The following is a 20504-nucleotide window of genomic DNA, read 5'->3' on the forward strand; positions in this document are numbered from 1 at the left end:
TAATCGTTCTTGCTTTAACCTGCTTGGATCTGGATTGCAATCTAGGGTGGAGGTCCTGGGGTGTGTAACCAGCGTGTGGAGGCTTCAGAGAGGGCACCCAACTAATACCTCCGGCAGCTGAGAAAACCCCAGCATTTGGGACAAAAGCTCCCCTGTCTGGTGGCAGAGTCCTACTGTGGCAAAAAGCCCAGGGGTCAAGTGACTGAGGGGCAACATGACCAGGCAAAGGAAACAAAGCAGACAGAAGATTCCAACATTACATTCCTATTTTGGGGACAAAAAGGAGCAAAGCATGGAACAGGAGGAAAACAGTGAAGTCAGAACTCCTGCACCAAAAGCTTCCAAGGAAAATATGAGCTGGTTACAGGCCATACAGGACCTTAAGAAGCAGGTAAGAGAAGTGGAGGAAAAATTGGGAAGAGAAATAAGAAAATTACAAAATGAGAGTCAACAGCCTGACTGAGGAAAATCACACCTTAAAAAACAGACTTACTCAATTGGCAAAAGAGGCTCAAAAAGGTAGTGAGGAGAGGGATGCCTTGAAAAGCCGAATTTGCCAGATGGAAAAAGAATCTCAAAAGCTCAGTGAGGAGAATCTTTCCCTCAGATTTAGATTGGAGCAAAGGGAAACTAGTGACTCTAAAAGAAATCAAGATGATGTCAAACAGATCCAAACAAATGAAAGAATAGAAGGCATTGTGAAATATCTCATAGGAAAAACCACTGACCTGGAAAATAGATCCAGGAGAGATCGTTTAAAAATTATTGGTCTACTTGAAAGTCATGATCAAAGAAAGAACCTAGAAATCATCCTCCAAGAAATTCTCAAGGAAAACTGCCCTGATGTTTTAGAACCAGAAGGCAAAATAAAAGTTGAAAGAATCCACCAATCACCTCCTGAAAAAGATCCCAAAAAGAAAACTCCTAGGAATATTATAGCCAGGTTCCAGAATTCCCAGATCAAGGAGAAAATATTACGAGCAGCCAGGAAGAAGCAATTTGAATATTGTGGAAACACAATCAGGATAACACAGGATCTGACAGCTTCTACACTAAGGGATCGAAGGGCCTGGAATAGGATATTCAGGAGGGCAGAGGAACTGGGCTTAAAACCAAGAATCACCTACCCAGCAAAACTGAGTATCATCTTTCAGGGGAACATATGGTAATTCAGTGGAATAGAGGACTTTCAAGCATTCTTAATGAAAAAACCAGAGTTGAATAGAAAATTTGACATCCAGATACAAGAAGCAAGAGAAGCCTGAGAAGGTAAACAGGGAAAAGAAATCATAAGCCACTGATCAAAGTTGAACTATTAACATTCCTACATGGAAAAATGATAATTGTAACTGATGAAACTTCTCAGTATGAAAATAGTTGAAGGAAATAGAAATTATATACACACACACACACACACACACACACACATATATATGTATATATATATATATATATATATATGTCTACATCAGAGAGTATACGGGCATATGAACACATGTGTGAATGTGTGTATATATGCTTACAGGTATACATAGATAGAGGGCACAGGACCAATTTAATAGGAAGGGATGATACTTAAAAGGGGAAATTAAGACATGATAGAGGAATATGAGAGGAGATGGAGAGAGACAATGGGGTAAACTATCTCATAAAGAAGAGGCAAGGGTAAAGGGTTACAAGGGAGGGAAAGAATAGGAAGGCAAAAGGGAATGAGTCAACATTTTTCTCACTGAATTTGGCTCGAGGAGGGAATGAAATACACACTAAATAGGGTATATCACCCTACGGGAGAATAGGGGGAAGGGCATGAGAGGGGGGATGATGGAAGGGAGGGCAGGCTGGGGGGAGGGAAGTTGGAAGCACTCACTTTTGAAAAGGGACAGTATGGGGCGGCCAGGTAGCACAGCGAGTAAGAGCACCGGCTCCAGTGTTGAGAACACCTGGAGATCGAATCCTGGGCTCAGACACTTAGCACCCACCCAGAAACACCTGGCCATGTAACCTTGAGCAAGTTACTTAACCCCAATTGCTTAGGGGCAGTCAGGTGGCTCAGCGAGTAAGAGCACTGGCTCCAGTGTCGGGATGACCTGGATCAAATCTGGGCTCAGATACTCAGCACCACACCCAGAAATAACTGGCCGTGTAACCTTGAGCAAGTTACTTAACCCTGATTGCTTAAAAAAAAAGGGGGGGACGGGATCAAAGTAGAGAAGAGAACAAGTGGGTGGTGGGATAGGAGGGAGGGAAATATAGTCAGTCCTTTACAATATATCTACTATGTTAATGTTCTGCATTAGCTACACATATACAATCTATACTGCACTGCTTATCTTCCCAGTAAGGGTGGGTGACAAGGGAGGAAGAAGGGAATGAATCTGGAATTCAAAGTTTTAAAATCAAATGTTTAATATTATATATACATATATACTATTATTAATACTATCTTACATGTAATTGGGAAAGAAGATATACAGGCACTGGGGCATAGACATCTACCATGCCCTACTGGAAAAGTCGAAGGGGGTATGGGAGAAGATATGGGAGAGAGCAGATTGGAGGATAGGATATCCTGTGGGACTGCCATTCTGGGGTGGTGGGTAGGGGAAAAACAGGGAGAAAATTTGTAACTCAAAATCTGGCAGAAATGAATGATGTAATTAAATAAAGCATTTGAAAAATGAAAAAAAAAAAAAAGAAGTTATTCCAGTAATCTAAACAGAGAGGGAATGAGGGCCTAAACTAGAGTGATAGCTATATGAGTACAAAGAAGGGAACCAATACAAGAGATATAATGGAGGTAGAAACAATAAAATTTGGCAACTGAATGATTATATGTGGGGTGCGAAGAGTTAAGATTTGATCATACGACCTGAGACTGGAAGGAGGTTGGTGCCCCTGAAAGACATACAAACATTTAGAAAAGGGATGGGTTTGGGGAAAAAAGTATGATAAGTATTGTTTTGGACATGCTGAAGTTTAAGAGGCCTATAGAATATGAGTTCCCTAGTAATAGTTAGGTGTGAAAGACTGGATCTCAGGAGAGTGACTAGGACTGGATATACAGACCTAGGAGTCATCAGCATAGAGATCAAACCTATGGGAGATGTTGATGTCAGTGAGCGAAGAAAGCCCAGAACTGAGCCTTTAGAATATATCCACAGTTAGGTAGCATCCTATCAATGATGATTCAGCAAAGAAGACTTAACAAGGAGAGATCAGAGAAGAATAAGAACCACAATCACAAAGCAAGTGTCATGAAAACCCAAAGACGATCAAGTCTGACAGAATATGTGGTGTTTTGGTTTGGTATAAGGAATGAATGGCTCTTGGGAAAGGAGAAGGGGAGCACATATACTAGGAAATGAAGGTGATATTAAAAACAAAACATATAAATAGAAATTAATTTTTAAAAATAAAGAATTTAATGTTAGAACCCGATGTGAAAACCCTGTGTCTGAGATCTGTAAAGCTTCCAATTTCTTAAAAATAATTTTAAATCTGGTTGTTTAAAAAAAAAAGCCTCATAAAAAATAATAGGTTTTACAGAAAGAGCTGCTATAAATATTTTTGTACATACAGGTCCTCCTCCCACTTGTATGATCTCTTTGGGATACAGCCCTAGAAATGGTATTGCTGGGTCAAAGGGTACACATATTTTTATTGTTCTTCAGGCATGGTTCCAAATTGCTCTACAGAATGGCTGGATCAGTTCACAACTCCAACAACAATGTATTAGTGTTCCAGTATTTCCACATCCTGTCAGCATTTATCATTTTCCTGTTTTGTCATCTTAGCCAATCTGATAGGTGAGATGTGATACGTCAGAGTTGTTTTGATTGGCATTTCTCTAATCAATAGTGACTTAGAGCATTTTTTCATATGCTTATAGATATCTTTAATTTCTTCCTCTGAAAACTGCCTGTTCATATCCTTTGACTTTTTATCAATTGGGAAATGACTTTTAGCCTCATACATTTGACTCAGTTCTCCATATATTTTAGAAATGAGGCCTTTATCAGAGGTACTGATTATAAAAATTCTTTACCAATTTCCCACTTCCCTCTTAATCTTGGTTACATTGGCTTTATTTGTACAAAACCTTTCCAGTTTAATATAATTAAAGTTATCCATTTTGCATTTCAAAAAAAAGTAGGTTTTGAGCACATGAAATGCTTTAATTGATGGAATAAAAGCTAGCAAAACTATCCAACATGAAATTTGTTAAGATTGAGACTTCAATTTTGTTGGGCACACTGGCTGATTTAATGTTGAGAAAGAACTATAATCTGGACACACGGGTTCATTGTCAAAAAAGGATTAAAACTACTACACTGGCATTGGGAACTCCTGCTTTCAATGAAACACACAAAAATCCTTTTAACTGTCTGTCAACTACTTATTTGTAGAGAAAGTTAGTCTTAAGGATATTTAGTCATGATTTTATTCATTATTTATTCACTTAAGCTATTTATTCACCAACTGACTGGTATACCCCACTTTTTCCCAAAGGAGCTAGAAACTTAAGTTATATAATAGGGAAATGGGGAAAAGGAAAATGAGGAGTAAAGAAGAGGTACTTTAGAGAAAGGGGAGGAGGAAAAGAAATACTGGGGCTTCCTAATGACTCAAATTTCTACATATGTTTAAACGTGGCTACATATGTTTAATAGCACAACAGAAAATGTTATGTTTGGGAAGAAAGGGATGGTGTATATATGTGCAGTATTGCAAAAAATATCTATGAGACCTACATGTGCTAAATCTAATGACCCATGAAATGTGCCCATGGTTGGAACTTGTTTAGTAGCCATATTTTTACAGTACTTTAAAATTTATAAAGTACTTTACATACATTATTTTATCTGACTCTTATGACAGCCTTGTGGAGTAGATACAATTAAAGTCTCCATTTCACATATCAGAAATCTGAAGCTCAGAATTAAGTGACTTGACTAGGGTCACCGGCTTCAAGTCTTATGGAGTTGTACTTGTTCTCTCTAGGCTCTTCAGCCCCTCAGTCTCTTTTTATTTGCTCCCTGCTGCAGCTTCTTCAAGTTGGGACTTAAATCTGGTCAACATCAGGTCCCATTTTCTTGAGGTCATGTGACTCAAACCACCTTCAGGCTTCCAGTCTCTTCTCATTCAGTCCTGGTCTGGAAGGAAGAGCTTGACTGAAGATCCTCTTTGGCTTTACTGGAACTCTGTTTCATCTGATGCCCTGCTATTAATATTTTCTGGGGTGTTTTTAAAAGTTTTAAATTCATCATGTCCAAGGCCTATAAGGGCCACTTGAAAGGGGACAAAGCCAACTTCTAAGAGGAGACTAATACTAACAGAGGCCAGGGGCTACATTGCCCCACTAAGTGACAGAGGCTGAAACCAAAGAGAAAGCTACTTTGCAAGGCTGGTTCAAAGCACTAAATCCAGCTCACTGCCCCCAGCCAAAGATGCTAAAGCCAGCAGAGAGGAGAATCTGCGACCCAGCTAACCCATCCAGAACTGTAGCAGGGAAGCAGCAGTGGAATCCAGGCTACAACAGAGACCAGGCAGGGTCTACCATACCCCATCTAAGAATGAAACAAGGACCAAGCCAAGCCCTGACACAAAATTCCAGTCCAGGAACTGAGGCAAGAGACATGAACAAAATGAAGAAAATGGATCTCAATGCATGAAAATTATCCAGTACTGGTTTAAAAAAATTGAAAAGTTGATCAATGGAACAAATTAGGTATATAAGAACCAGAGATAATTGAATATATTAACATAATGAAAAACCCAAGAACACCTACTGGAGTAAAGACTCATTATTCAACAAAAACTGCTAGGAAAATTATAAACAGTCTGGCAGAAATTATCTTTAAACCAACTTATCATACCATATACAAAAATAAACTCCAGATGGATGCAAAATAAAGATAAAAAAGGATGATATAAATAAATTAGAGGAGTTATCTTTCACAGTTATGAATAAGGGAAGAGCTCTTAAATAAACATGGAACAGAAAGGATCGCAGGAGATTAAAATGGACAATTTTGATTACTTAACATTCAAAAGATTTTGTACAAACAAAATTAATGTACACATAAATAGGAGAAAAATTAACTTGGGAAAAATATTTTCAAGATATACATAGAATCAACATAAATATGTGAGAGCATAGATCATTTCCCAACAAATAAATGGTCATAGAATGTGAGCTATGACTATCATATGGTAGTTTTCAAAAGCAGAAAACAAGATATTCAATATCACATGCAAAAATATTCCAAATCACTAATGATAAAAGAAGTGCAAATTAAGACAATTATGAGGTTTCAGTTCATACCCTTTAGACTAGCAAAGATGACAAAAAAGGATTGATGACAATTGCTGAAGAAACTGAGAGAAGATAGGCAATGTTAGTGGAGCTATGAGTTTTTTCCATTTTGGAAAACAATTTGGAACTATTCCCAAAAAGAAGGTAAATTATACCTCTCCTGACCCAAGGACACCACTACTAGGCATCTTTTCCCAAAGAGATCAAAGGAGAGAAAGGACAGACATGAACAAAAATATTTATAGTAGTGTCTTTGGTTGTAACAAATATTAAGAAACAAAGTGGGTGCCCATCAACTGTGAAATGGTTGAATAAATTATGGCATATAATAGTGGTAGTAAAATATTTGACTCATAAGAAATCAAGAAAGGAAGAGTTTCGAAGGAACATGAGAAGATATATGAACCAATAAAGTGCAATAAATGGAACCAAGAGAAAATTTCTACAACATTGGAAAGAAACTTTTGAAAGACTTAAGAACTCTCCTCAGCATACAGACCAATCACAACTCCCAAAGAATGATGATGAAGAACCTCTCCATCACAGCTTGAATGAAAGGAAGGGGACCTTAAGGTATAGAATGAGATATATATGGCTGGATGTGGCTACCATGAGGATTTGTATTGATTAACCATTGCATAATTGCTATGAGTTTGGGGTTTTTTCAATGCAAAAGGAGGATGATATTGGCAACAATGTTGCTAAAAATGAGAAAAGAAATAAGGATTATTAAAACATTTAAAATAAGATGCAGATAAAGGTCTCACTTCTAAAATATACAGAGAAGTGAGGCAAACCTATAAAAATACAAGTCATTCCCCAATTGATAAATGGTCAAAGGATATCAACAGGCAGTTTTCAGAGAAAAAAATGAAAGATATCTATAAGCATACGAAAAAATGCTCTAAATCACTGATTAGAGAAATGCAAATCAAAACAACTCTGAGGTACCACATCTCACCAGTCAGATTGGCTAAGATGACAAAACAGGAAAATGATAAATGCTGACAGGATGTGGAAATACTGGAACACTAATGCATTGTTGGTAGAGCTGTGAACTGATTCAACCATTCTGGAGAGCAATGTGGAACTGTGCCCAAAAGGCTATAAAAATGTCCATACTCTTTGGCCCAGCAATACCACTTCTAGTACCGTATCCCAAAGAGATCACAGAAGTGGGAGAAAGACCCATTTGTAAAAAAATATTTATAGCAGTTTTTTTTGTGGTGGCAAAGAATTGGAAATCAAGTGGATGCCCATCAATTGGGGAATGGCTAAACAAGTTGCGGTATATGAATGTAATGGAATACTACTGTGCTATAAGAAATGAGGAGCAGACAAACTTCACAATAACTTAGAGAGACTTATATAAACTGATGCCAAGTGAGGAGAGCAGAACCAGGAGAACTTTGTACACAATTACAGACACATCATATGTGTGATGACTAACTTTGATAGACTGGGCTCCTCTCAGTAATGCAAGGTTATAAGACAACCCCAAATGACTCATGATGTAAGGGATATCCACATCCAGAGAAAGAATTACAGAGCCTGAATGAGACTGAAGCAAACTACTAGCTCTCTATTTTTGTTTTGTTTTGTTTCTTCTTTCTCACTGTTTACTCCACTGGTTATAATCCTTCTTTACAACCTGACTAATGTTTAGTGTGAAGGTATTTGTAGATCCTATATTTGATTGCATGCCGACATGGCAGGGAGGGGCAGAAGAGGGAGGGGAGGAAAATTAGAAACTCAACGGACTGTGGAATTTAATGTTGTAAACTAAAAGTAAAATAATTTTTTTTTAAAAAGGAGATGCGGAAGCAGAAAAAAAAAAGAGAACAAAGGAAATTAAGGAAAGAGAAAGTAGGATAGGTTTGAAAGTAAAATATGAAATGGGCAGGTTCAGTCAGACTCCAGGAATAAACTTGCAGAGGAATAACCATGGCAGGAATCTCAGACCAAAGGGAAGCCTACAATTCTGCCACTCTGAACCAAAAGAGCTTTCCAGTTGGCTGATAGGGATTGAGTCTAAAGCAGGCTACTGTTATTCAGGCTCAAACCCAGGAGGGGAACTTGCAGAGCTCAGAGCAAGGGGATCAGCAATTAGACTTTGCCCTGGATCAGACCACTCTGGGAGCAATGAAAGCTTTCGGATTCTCAAACTATTCCTGATATTCTGGAACAATATAATCACTCAATACACCAAAAAAGCAGAAATAGGACAGCCCAGCCCTTATCTCCAACATGCCACAAAGCCCAACCCTAACAACAAGTTTGAAGTCAAGAAGTAGGAAGGAAGAGACACAAACCCAGAAGAGAATGACTATAAAACAACTACAAACAAAGCCTCAGAGAAAAACACAACTTGGGCAGAAACAACTCTAATTCACGAAAGAGATAAAACAAGAGTTTAAAAATATTTCAATCAATGAAATGAGAGCATTTGAGGGGTGGAAAACTAGAAAATATATGAGAACTATGAAAGAAAGAACTGGAAAAATAGCTTGGCGCAAGAGGTACAAAATTTTTGCCCAAGCAAAAAACTCCCTGACAAGTAGAAGGGATCAAATAAAAGCCAATTACTCCACAAGAAGAAGAAATATTAAAGAAATATTAGAAATGTTAACTAGAAATATTAAAACTAAGTCTTAAAGGTCGAAAACTTTGAGAAGAAAATGTAAGGTAGCTCATAGCAAAAACAACTGACCTGGAAAACATATGGAGAAGAAAAAAATTTAAGAACCATTGGACTCTCTGAACACCATGACCAGAAGAAGAACCTAGACATTTTATTTCAAGAAACAGTCCAAGAAAACTATCCATATCTCTTAGAACCAGAGAAAGAAGAAATGGAAAGACTACATCAGTCTTGTCTCGAAAGAAACTTCAAAATGAAAACTCTCAGGAACATCTCAGCCAAAATTCAGAGCTTCCAGATCATAGAAAAAAAAATACTGTAAGCAGCCAGGAAGAAAAAAAATAAAGTAGTGAGGAGCTACAGTCAGGAATACCATTATTTAGCAGACACTTTGTAATGGTTATGGGATTTGAAGATCTTCCATGACCCTTGAACTTGCTGACACAGCAGGAAGGGGTAAGGCAAGAGGAAGCCGAGCTGGAGCCAGTTAGGTGACTAGAAGTACAGTGGCCAAACTCCTTTTTTTTGAGCCAGTCAGAATTTCTGCTAAGGACTCCTGCTAAGGACTGCCTGGGATAGGAACTGTGGGGGGCTAGAGCTGCTAGGAGCGAGCTGCGTGGACACAACAGTTGCCATGAATGAGGAGAGAAGGACCTTTGCCTGAGGTAGCCTGTTCTGTTTTGAAGGCTTGAGAACGTGGGTGTTTACTGCATTAACTACGTGTACCAACTCTATAGCTACTGTGATGGCTTTGACTTTCTGGTTTTGGGACTCAGTTTTCTGGTATTTGAATAAATGTTCTAGCTCTGTCCCCCATGAAGAGAGCCTGTTATATTTTGTGATGAATACCCATGTCGGCATATTTATAGCTACCGTAGGTATTATGAATACTGCATTGTTGATACACACCTCTACAAAGGAGTGGAGAAATTGGAATACAATATTCCAGTAAGGCAAAGGGTATGTATAAACTTATAGCCAAGGATAACTTACCTTGCAAAACTGAGTATAAAGATACAGTAGGAAAAAAATACATCTGAAATGAAATGGAAACCTTCCAAACATTCCTGATAAAAAGATCAGAGATGCACTGCATAGAAACTTTTAAGTTCAAACAAAGGAGTTAAAGGACACAAAAAGATTTTCCTTAGGTACTTGTCATTGGCTGAGGAAGTTTATTCACTGGGAGTTTCCTATACTGATAAAATCACAAATCTTTACGTCCTCTCACTATCCCCTAATAATAATAATAATAATAATAATGATACATAAAATTTTTTAAAAGAAAGTACTATATGGAATTTATTATACAGTTTTTTGAAAAGCAAGTTTTAAGTAACTGATTCATAGTTCCATATACAATTATTCTTTTTCTATTTTACTTCATATATGGAAAAACTCATATTTTTGGTGTTGTTAATTACAGAATAAAAATAAATAAATTAGAAAATCAACACCAAGAATGAAAAATTTAAAAGAGTTCTGCTCAATGTAAACTTTAGAAAATTGAAGATGAACTGTGCTACCTACTTCCTGGAAGAAAAGTCCTGAACCAGAAGTGGAGAATGACATTCATTTTCAAACAGGCCCAACACAGGGGATTGTTGGTTTGTTTGGGTTTTTTCTTTTTAACTTTATTATATTTATTTTTCCAAGAAAAAACTTTTATTTTATTTGAGAGCAATGGAGAGACTCATATGGGGAACAGACATCTGAGAGTAAATATAACATAAAAAATAAGAAAAGAAAGGCTGTCACTGAAACATTAAAAAATACACAGAAGAGAGCAGAAGGTAAGAAGACAAAGATAAGCCAAGCAGCGTTAAGACTATATTAAATTTGATATGCACTTAAAAAAAAGGTGCTGCACATAATAAAGACATATGGTGTCATACACAATCCTTTTTCTCCTTTGTATAAAGAAATGTTCATATTTGTTTTTTGAAGTTTTCATAATAAAAAAGGAAAGTATTTTTAAATGAAAAAAGAAATAGCGGTTGAGAAAACTCAGGGCAGCTAGGTGGCACTGTGCAGCCCTAGAGTCAGGAGGACCTGAGTTCAAATACGACCTCAGACACTTTACACTTACTAGCCATGTGACCTTGGGCAAGTCACTAAAATTACCCTGCCTTCTTCCCTCCATAAAGCAAAAAAAAAAAAAAAGAAAAAAGAAAACTCAAAGAAGTACACCCAGAAGAAGAGAGTAACTATAAACTGAGAACAAGTAGAACTTCAGTCAACAAAAAAAAAAGACTTGGCCACAAGGACTTTAAGAGTGGAAATGAGGCAAGAAATAAAAAATTAATTTTGAAAATTAGAAGACCAATCAGCTTAGAACATAAAGTAGAAAACCTTACCCAAGTATCAGAAACACAGAAAAATAAAACAAAGCAAGCAGAACTCAATGAAGCAACAAGAAATAATAGAACAAAGTCAATACTGAAAATATAACAGGTGAGCTATCTATCAAAAACAACAAATTACCTCCTGGAAAAAAAAAAAACAATAAAAGTACCCAGGAATGTCATAGCCAGAGTCCATACCTTCCAGCATGCCAAAAAATTTACTGCAGTCAGAAAAAGAGTTCAAGTGCCAAGGAACCATAGTCAAGATCATATAAGGAGAAAAAAAATCCCATAATTTCATGTTCTTTTTTTTTTTTTTTGCTTTTTGGAGGGCAACAGAGGTTAAGTGACTTGCCCAAGATCACACGACTAGTTTTTTGTGTTAAGTGTCTGAGGCCACATTTGAACTCAGGTCCTTCTGACTCCAGGACTGGTGCTCTATTCACTGTGCCACCCAGCCGCCCCAAAAAATCCTATAATTTCATATTCTTAAAAACAAAATGAAAAGACTTATAAGTTACCCTGCAAAAGTGAGTATAATCCTATAGGGGAAAAGATGGACCTTAAGTAGAAGACTTTTCAAGCATTCCTATTTAAAAGGTCAAAGCTGGCTAAAAATCTTTGAAGTAAAACAAAGGAGATAAGGTAAATATGTTTGAACAATTACAAGGTTCTAAATGATGATCAAGTGCTTACATTCTAATTAAGAAGGAAAAAACAGAAGTCCCTTCAAAAATCTCTTTTTAAATATCAAAGAAGGAGATTAATTAAGGAAGACTTGCTCTAAAAGTGAAATTTTAGTTAGGACTTGAAGGAACTCAGGCAAGCAACAAGGCAAAGATGAGGAAAATATTCCAGGCATGGAGGATAGGTAGAAAAAAATGACTGGAGCCAAGAGATGGAGTATATTGTTTGTGGAACAGTCAGGAGGCCAGTGTTACTGGATAGAAGAGTATATGGTGGGAAATAAGGCATAAGAAAACTTGGAAAAGTAGGGAAGAGGTGAAAACTGGATAAGTTACTAAGGTCTTTTGAATGTCAAACTTTGTATTTGTATTTGTTCCTGGAGATGATAGGAAACCACTTAAGTACTGAGAAGGGGGGGTGATGTGGTCAGACCTGCACTTTAGGAAAATCCCCTTCCTGGCAAAATGGAAGATGAACTGGGGTGGGGAGAGACTTGAGGAAATCAGACCCACCAGTAAGGAACTCCAGGTAAATTGCAGATATAAAATAAACCTACAAAAATCATTGGCTTTTCCATATATCACCAATAAAACCTAACATGAAGAGGAAAAAATAATTCCATTCAAAATAACCACAGAATGAATAAGATACCTGGAATCTACCTACCAAAACACACTCAAAGCTTCCATGTATACAATTATAAAACACTCATACAAGAAATAAAGGAAGACTTAAGCAATGGAAGAAATGATAATTTTGTTCATGGTTAGGTCATACTAAAAACAACTAGCATCTCCACAGCACTTTAAGCTTTGCAAAGCACTTTACAAATGTTATCTCATTTTATCCTCATGAAATACTGGTATATATGTACTATTATTATCTGCATTTTACAGATGAAACAATTGAGGTAGGAAGAAGTTAAGTGACTTGCACAGGGTCATATAACTAGTGTCTATGGCCATATTTGAAGTCAGGTCTTCCTGACAAATGGTTTAATACTCTTTATCTAATGCACTACCTACCTGCCTGCCTATCATCAAATATCAAGTGACAATACTACCTAAATTAAATTTACCAATTTATTAGCATACCAAAGTATCAAGGAGTTACTTTATAGAATTGGACAAAAGAACAACATTACAAGTTACTTTATAGAATTGGACAAAAGAACAACATTACAAGTTACTTTATAGAATTGGACAAAAGAACAACATTACCTGTATTAGAACAAAAAGACAAACCTATTAGCAGGAGATCTCACCTCGAAGTACTACAAAGCAGTAATCATCAATACTCTTTTGAACTGGTTAAAAAATATAAAAGTTACTCATTAGAACAGAGTAAGTCTAAATTTCAGATGGACTGAAACATAGTGAAAAACAAAAATTCCAACTTCTGGGGAACAAGGAAACTACTGATGACAAAAATTAAAAAGTGAAAAAGAATTGGGCACAAAATAAGCATTACACTAACATTTATATCATGTACCTAAATAAGCTCCAAACAGACAGATATAAAAGGTCATTCCATACACAAATCAGGAGCATAGAAAGAGATAACCTTTCATTACTATAGATAGGGAGGAAGTCCAGAACCAAAGAAGGGACAGAGGCGATCAGAAGTTAAAATGGAAAACTGATTATATAAAATTGAAAAGCATTTACACAAACGAAATGAATGCAGATAAAACTTAGAAGAGAGATAGTTAACTAGAAATAACCTTTTCAGAAATTCTCTCCTAAACAAATGCTATCCAATATAGATGAGAAATTAATACAAATATACAAGAACTGGTCCCCAGTTAACACAGATGGTCAAAGTATACAGCCATCCTACTCAAAAGAGGCAAGCCAAGCTATCAACAACCACATTTCAAAAAATGCTCCAAATCATTAATAAGAAAAATTAAAATTAAGAGAACTATAAGGTTCCACTTTATATTAATCAGATTAGCAAAGATGGCAAAAGAGAAAAACAGAAATTTTTAGAGGGGTTGTGGAAAGAGACACACTAATGGACTACTGGTGGAACTGGGAAATTGGCTCAATCATTCTGAAAAATAACATGGAACAAACAGTCACTAAACTATATATATTCTCTGACACATAAAGATAAGTACTAGGTACATGTCCCAAAGAGACCAAAGCAGAAGCTCATTTGTACAAAAATAGATGCAGCACTTTCTGAAGTAGCAAACAACTGGAAAAAGTAGGTGCCCATCAAGGGAGGAATGGCCAGACAAATTATCATATGCAAATGTAATGGAACATTATTGTTCTAGAAGAAGTGAAGCTGTTTCACAAAGCAAATGATTATTAATGAATATAAAACAATAGTCACGCATCTCTAATCCTAATAAGTTAACAGGTTCCTATTTACATTTCAGTGAGCTTCAAATTGACAATTCTGCCATACATGGCTATGGCACAACTATAACTAGCTGAGTTTTATGTTCTACACCAATGGTATCCTAAAAATCACTTATATTCAAACCTTGAATCTACCACTAACAGCTAAATGACAAGCCATTTAACCTCTCTATGCCTATTACCTCATCTATAAAATGAAAGAATGGTATCACCTTGGAGGTCCTCTCTAGACCTAAATCAATAATCCTATGACTGTATTTCTACAGTAGACTTCAGTGTATGAAAGAAATGAGTTACAATCAAGCCAGCTATTAAGAAAGCAATGGGACACTAGTGTCCTTAGACATTTCACTGCAACCAGTTCACATGTGGTCAGGAAATGGAAGGCATGTCTTGTGAAGTCCAGATTAGAAGACTCAAGTAATATTGTTCAAAACCATTTTTCCTTAAGTCCAAGTCACCTACTTAGCTCCCTATGCAATCTCCCTAACCCTGCAGAGAAAAACTGGAACAACTATTAGGTTGAACTCTTTCTGGTACTACCACCACCTGCCATCCAGCTAAGTCAATCAGCAACTGCACAAATGAAGGAGATGACTAGTTTTCCACTACAACAATGGTTATAATAAGTAGCAAGGAATTAGTTCCCTCTTCAGAAACTGATAAATCAAGAAAAGCATTAAATCTGCATCATCTAAAGACTTCTTTAAATCTAAATTTCCAGGTAATGCAAATTACTTTTATCTATCATTTAAATAGAAATGAAATTTTTAAAATTATGATACTATAACAAGTAATACCTGTTACTGTTTAGTTGTTTCAGTCGTGTCCAACTCTTTGGAGTTTCCTCGGCAAAGATACTGGAATGGTTTGCCATCTTTTTCTGGCTCATTTTAGGAACAGAGGCAAACAGGATTGAGTGACTTGCCCAAGGTCACACAGCTAGTAAGTGTCTGAGGCCAGATTTGAACCATAAAGATGAATCTTCTTGACTCGAGATCTGACACTACATCCAATGTACCACCCAGCTGCCCTTAGTGATAACTGTACCCAAAACTGTACCACGGTATACACAAACTGTTGCATGAGTAAACTGTTAACATGCCGACACTCTCTTCCATACATATATGGTAGAAATATGGTGGGTATATATATATATATATATATATATATATATGTTATAATATATATATATTTTATACATATGTGTGTATACACACACACATACTTTTCCCCTCTCTCTTTCCTCTTTTCTCTCTCACTTAGTGATCTCATCAACTCCCAAGGATTTAATTATGATAGCCTGAGTGTCTCTCCTAAGTTCAATTCTCATACCACCAACTGCCTACTGGACAATTTAAACTCAATGTCACAGAGCCATCTTAACCTCAATATGCCCCAAACTGTTTATTAATTATCTTTCCCCTGAAAAATCACTCTCATTCAAAATCTCCATATTTTTATCAATTTCTTTTCTTTTTTTTTTTTTGTAGGGCAATTGGGGTTAAGTGACTTGCCCAAAGTCACACAGGTAGTGGTGTCAAGTGTCTGAGGCCGAATTTGAACTCAGGTCCTCCCTCCTGACTCCAGGGCCGGTACTCTATTCACTGCACCACCTAGCCACCCCAATTTTTATCAATTTCACCACTACTCTTTCAATCTCCCAAACTCATAACCTCAAATTTATCCTCCATTCTACACTCTTTCATTTCACATTGCCAATCAATTGCCAAATCTTATCAATTCTACCTTCACAAAACCTTTCATATCCACCCCTTCTCATCTCTTATAAGACCCCACCTGAACTCAGGCCTTCACTACCTGAAGCAAAAACTTCTGCAATGGCCTCCTAAACTGGTCAGATTCCAGTTGATCCTGATCTAATCCAGTCTCCACACAGTTGAAAACATTGTCTTTCTTAAGCACAAGTCAGACCACATCACTCCCCTCCTCAATAAACACCAAGTTTCCTATTGCCTCTAGGATTAAATATAAACTCTTCTGTAGAGCTTTTAAAGTCTTCACAACCTGGCCCCACCTTGCCTTTTTAACTTTGTTATACATTTCTTTTCTCCATACATTCTACAATATAAATTGGCTTTCTTACTAGTCCTTACCCATGGCATTCCATCTCTATGCTTTTGCATGCCATCACACCTAGAATTCATTCCCTGCTCACTTCCACTTCACAGAATTCATTACTTCCTTCAAGACTCAGCTAAATACTATCTTCTACATGGAACTTTTCCACATCCCTACAACTGCTAGTGCCCTCTCTAATCTACATTTTATGCATTTTTAATTTATTCTGTAGATACTGACATATGTAAATGGCTAGCTCCCCAAATGTAGGCTTCTTGAGGGCAGGGAGCATTTCATTTTTATCTTTCTATCTATCACCTGGTACATAGTAATAAGCACTTAAAAATGCTTGTTAATTGACTGATTCCCTATTTTAAGTACCTTACATCACTGAGTGGCATATATGGGTCCTGTTTAGTTAGCCCTTCTGGTAGCCAATGGAGAAAAAAAGAGACTGATAGCCTCCCTACTGAGAGTCAGTATACATACATCAGTTTGTTCCTTTATATCAAAGAAAGGGTCAGTCACACTGATGACAGCTTTATCACCAGACTTCTATCTCCATTGTTGGGATAGAGTTAACCCAATGACATGTGACTTGGCACAGGATCCCATCTGCACAGTGTTTGGGCATGAAACCTTTTGTGAAGGACAAAGGAAGAAAGGCAAAGGATGAAGAATCTCCATAATGACCATTCCTCAGCCAAGTCATACTCAACTCTCTAAAGACCAAAATGGCAACAGAATTTTAACATACTGTAGAAAACTATTGAAAAAATTAATATTAACAGGACTCTTTCACAGTCTCTGAGTCAGCTACTAATTCTCAACAGTAGCACACACACTTGTACATATGACATAACCTGGCCATTAAGTTTAAAAGTAGAACTACTTTTTAAATTTCCTAATCCATTCTACCAGATTTAAAAAGTAAAACCTGCCAACTATGTAGTTTGTTATGATTTAAACAAAAGAACTGAACACAGGATAATGGAGAATTGTTCCAAAACTGAACAAATATTTTTAATATCCTTGAAAAGGGACAGCAGCAACTTACAATAAGGAGTATCCTATTATAGGAAGCAAATAAACTATGTAATATTAATAGGTAAATAGCAAATACCAACATTAAAACTAATTAGGTTATTCTCTAATTCAAAAGAACCTAAGTGCCAAAAACATGCCAACTAGGAAAAAAACCTCTTACCTTAACGGGCATCCAAGTAGCATTCATAGTGTCCAGAATAATGCACACAAGATTAAGAAGTAAAAAAAAATCTTAATAACTCCTCTGGATCCAACAAGGACCGGCAGTTGTAAAAATATTTACTTTTCAAGAAGGGTAGCTGAAACAGAAGATTTTTAAATTAAATACAAATCAACATTACCTGTAAACCCAATTTTTTTTTTTTTTGCTTTTTGGAGGGGAGAAGGCAGGGCAATTGGGGTTAAGTGACTTGCCCAAGGTCAGTAAGTTTTAAGTGTCTGAGGCCGGATTTGAACTCAGGTCCTCCTGACTCCAGGGCCAGTGCTCTAGTCAATGCACCACCTTGCTAACCCAATGATTTTTAAAAATCAAATTAGTGAAATTTGTTATTTCTTCAAACAGTCATTGATCTCACCAATTTGTTAAAGTACTAATACTCTGCAAGCCCCTTGTGTATGTACATATACACATATATGTTTGTATTTGTATAAATGAGGATATATGTGATGAAAAGAACCGTGGATTTAGAATCTGAAAATCCTGAGTTCAAATTTTGACTTTTAAAACTTATACCTGTGTGACCCTGGCCAAGGAAGTCACTTGACTTCTCTGGCCTGTTTCCTCACCTATAAACTGAGGAGAGTTGGTTTACTCAGGAATTTTTAACCTGGGATCTATAAACCACCAAGGCATACATGGATAGATTTGGGAAGTGTCTATGAACTTTGATGGGGAAAAAAAGTCTCACTAACCTCTCACCGATTAGTATTTACCGATTTAGTATTTCCCTAAATTATGAATTAAAAAAAATTGTTCTGAGAAAAATTAACAGACTACCAAATGAGTCCATGACAAAAAAAAAAAAAAGTTTAAGAATCTCAGGGCTAGCTAAATGGTCTTCACAGTTCCTTTCTAGCCCAAGAATATATAAAGGGTATCAGAGAGAAGGGGAAGGAATAAGTAATAAATTAGAATTCATTATCTGATAGAGGGCTTAAAGTTCATAATTTAGAAACTGAGTTTTTATACATAAAGATAGTCACAATACTCTTAGGCTCCAAGTATTGGAAAAATCGGCTAACTTAATATTTTTCAATTGTAGATATGCCCTTACTATTTCTAAATGGAATTAGTAAAACCACCGAATTAACTAAAAGGGACTTAGTACCTCAATAACAATAAACTTATTATGATCCTTTTAAACAATACCCTTTACTTAGTTGATTAAAAATGAAGTTCCAAGACTGATTCTATTTCCAAAACAAACCTACATCTTTTCTAATCTGAGAATGCTTAAGTAAAAGGTAATTATACTCTTCTGGAAGATTTTCCAAAACCCAGTAGTAATCAGTCCAGTGTCTGGAATGGGTTTTATTTTGCCTGATCACATGAAATGACCATAAGGTTCCCTCAAGTTCAGGGTCCCTGAGCCTAAATGAAATTCCAATTGGGAGACTAATTAGTTTCCAAGGAGGTGATGACACCCTCAAAAAAAAAAACAACAGAATAGCATCCCCCACTTGATCATTTTTCCAACATATGGAAAAACAAGAAAATTAAAGGTTTCCCCATACACAAATTGACTCTGGGGGTAGAGTTGTTCTGGCCATGCCTTCGTCATCACTTCAGCTCCTGAAACTTGGCATCACTTCCCATGGCTTGGGTTTATTTCCTTACTGTGCTTGGCATTGGGGGGGGAAAGGAGTGGGGTCGGGGAAGGGGGGGGGTGTCAACTTGTGTCCAGGCCTCCCCTTCCCCCATCAGCACCCCCACCCAGAGGCCTGGGGATGGGGGGTGGGAGTCATGCCCACTCCTAGCCCTGCCCTCCCCTCCCCTTTTCCAGGTGGTCCCTGGTCCCACACCTCACCTCCACCTTCTTCCAGCCCTCGGTCGGTTCCTCCCCCCTCGCGAAGCCCATTGTTGCGGGAGGACCCCGGGAGGCCCTGGGGCTGGGGGGAGTGGGCTGCGGCCGTTGGCCTCGGTTTTCCGGGCTCTCCCCCCCCCCCCCCCCCCAGCCCCGGGCCCCGGGCCCCGTTCTCCCCGGGGCCACGCCGTGGCCCCCGGGCCTCCCCCGCCCCCCCCCGCCCTCCCCCTGGGGCGGGCCCGCCCCCCGCGGGGGGCGCGTGTGTTGCGGGGGGGCCCCGGGGGGCCCGGGGCCCGGGCCGGGACGGTTCGGGCCGGTGCCCGAAGTTTCCCGGGCCCCCCCCCCCCCCCACACTGCAGCCGGGCTCCGGGCCCCGCGTTCGCCTGGGCTCGGCCTGGTGCCCAGGGCTCCTCCGCCGCTCCCCCTCGCCATCCCTGAGGCTGGGCCGGCGGCCGCGGGGGCCTGAGTTCGGGGGCGGCTGCGAAGGGTGGGGGGGAGGGGGCGGCGAGTGTGCAACACACACTCACACGCACACACATACACACGCGTCCCCTCTCCCCCTAGCCCAACCCGCTTCCGAGGCCCGCGCCCCAGCGGCCCCCCCGCCCCCAGGCTACCCCAGCCCACCCGGCCCCCTCGAATCGCCTCCCCGCCCTCGGTGGCAACCCCCTCATCTCCCGGGCCCCCAGGCCCCCTACTCCACCACGGGCACCAGCGCCAACGGCGGCTCCCCCGGCCTCGGACCTACCTGCACGGCTCAACCTAGCCTAGAAGTGGGGGGCGGGGAATTGTCCGCCCTCCTCCGCCTCTCATTGGCCCGTCGAGGTCAGGACCGGGGCTTCATTGGCTGTTCCTGAACGTCCGTCAGTCTAGCGGGGCGTGGCGGAAGGGGGGGGTCTAGTGATGCTGGTGCCGGGGTTCTCTAGTTCTCTCTGTCTCTCCATGTCTCTGTCTCTGTCTCTGCCGGTGCATTTGGGAAATGTTTGCTCA

The 20504-nt window shown here is 38.7% G+C and overlaps 1 protein-coding gene across 2 annotated transcripts in view; it reads right to left on the reverse strand.

Annotated features, from left to right (window-relative positions):
- Positions 1–20293, reverse strand: part of KANSL1 (KAT8 regulatory NSL complex subunit 1) — a 214301-nt gene extending 194008 nt beyond the window's left edge. For both annotated transcript variants that reach the window (XM_069076216.1, XM_069076214.1), the window contains exons 1-2: positions 20263–20293; positions 17651–17789 (exon numbers count right to left, since the gene is read on the reverse strand). The gene's annotated coding sequence lies outside the window, so the exon portion shown is untranslated. The remainder of the gene's footprint in view (positions 1–17650; positions 17790–20262) is intronic.
- Between the last annotated feature and the right edge of the window lie 211 nt (positions 20294–20504).

Source organism: Petaurus breviceps, unplaced genomic scaffold, assembly GCF_028583685.1.
Source record: "Petaurus breviceps papuanus isolate PSGF00001 unplaced genomic scaffold, PetGlider_PUasm1.0 90925, whole genome shotgun sequence".
Classification (NCBI taxonomy): Eukaryota; Metazoa; Chordata; class Mammalia; order Diprotodontia; family Petauridae; genus Petaurus; species Petaurus breviceps.